The sequence below is a fragment of the Ixodes scapularis genome, unplaced genomic scaffold (assembly GCF_016920785.2).
Source record: "Ixodes scapularis isolate PalLabHiFi unplaced genomic scaffold, ASM1692078v2 PGA_scaffold12__126_contigs__length_90152505, whole genome shotgun sequence".
Lineage (NCBI taxonomy): Eukaryota > Metazoa > Arthropoda > Arachnida > Ixodida > Ixodidae > Ixodes > Ixodes scapularis.
The window spans coordinates 12,336,549-12,337,619 of record NW_024609838.1 but is presented as its reverse complement, the minus strand read 5'-3'; the positions used below and the strand labels follow the sequence as shown (position 1 = coordinate 12,337,619).

At 43.2% G+C, this 1,071-nt stretch overlaps 1 non-coding gene across 1 annotated transcript; it reads left to right on the top strand.

Annotated features, from left to right (window-relative positions):
* Nucleotides 1-608: 608 nt before the first annotated feature.
* Nucleotides 609-734, top strand: LOC8023296. Its single transcript, XR_003918973.2, has one exon. It is a non-coding gene; the product is annotated as a U5 spliceosomal RNA (small nuclear RNA).
* The last annotated feature ends 337 nt before the right edge of the window (nt 735-1,071 follow it).

Below are 1,071 nucleotides of genomic sequence, written 5' to 3'. Positions count from 1 at the left end.
CGGCACATCTGTGCTTCGTATGGAGCGTGGAATCCAATCCAACGAATCATCTTTGCACGCGATATAAGCAGCAGGGATATCCTGGTTTCTCGCTGCCGCAACGCAGTCAGACGCAGTCAAACGCAACTGTCCGAACCAGGCTTAATTGCTTTAGTTAGCGCATTTTACTTCATCAATGAACGATGTTTAACTTCGCGACATTTCAGTCCCAAACGTGTGTTCCGCAGCAGGTGTGTAAAAACAAGCGACGATAGGGACAAACGGGGACATTCTGGGTACATGGGGATTTTTCGACCCAGAAAAATCCCCAGCCGAACGAAGCGGCGAAGCCGTGCGCGAAGCCCTGACGACGATGATGATGATGACCTAGACACGGCTTCATTTCTTCGCGTTCTAAGTAAAAGCCGAATAGAAAGGTGTAATGCTGTGCAATATTATATTCCTTTTAAGAGATAGTCTCCAAGCTCTGAATAAAATGCAGGTGTTAGTTACATGGCGACTTTATATATTAAATAAAAGCAATACAGTGTACATTTGCCAACGCATCACTGCGAAGTACAGGTTGCACGTGTCGAGTGGGTTCTTCTTTTCCGACGTAGTGGGAATTAACGCTCAGGCCTCTCCTCATTATGACGACTTAATCTTTCGCCTTTTACTAAAGATTACCGTGGGGAGGGGCACTCCAATGAGCCTATAGGCCAATTTTTGGGGGGCCACTACCGTTTGGTAGAGGCCTAATATTGAAATCAAAAATCAGAATTCATTCACTGAAAGTTTAATCTGCCGTCTTAAACAAGCGTAAAACGAATATCGAAGGCTTTACCTCATTCAGATTGTACACGTTAATAAAAGGAAGTAATTTCATTTATAATTAGACTTCCATAAAAGTAAGTGTCCGTTGTTTTAAAAAGTAATCCGTTACTTTGTCCTAGGGTAAGAAACAAAACATGAGAGTTATAGAAGCGTTTATTGTTGCGGCAACTCGCACTTTTATGACATTGGCAGCATCTGGCTGTCAAAAAGTCTCATCGGACATCTTGCTTCGTTTCTATGTGAAAATGTCGTCCGCTG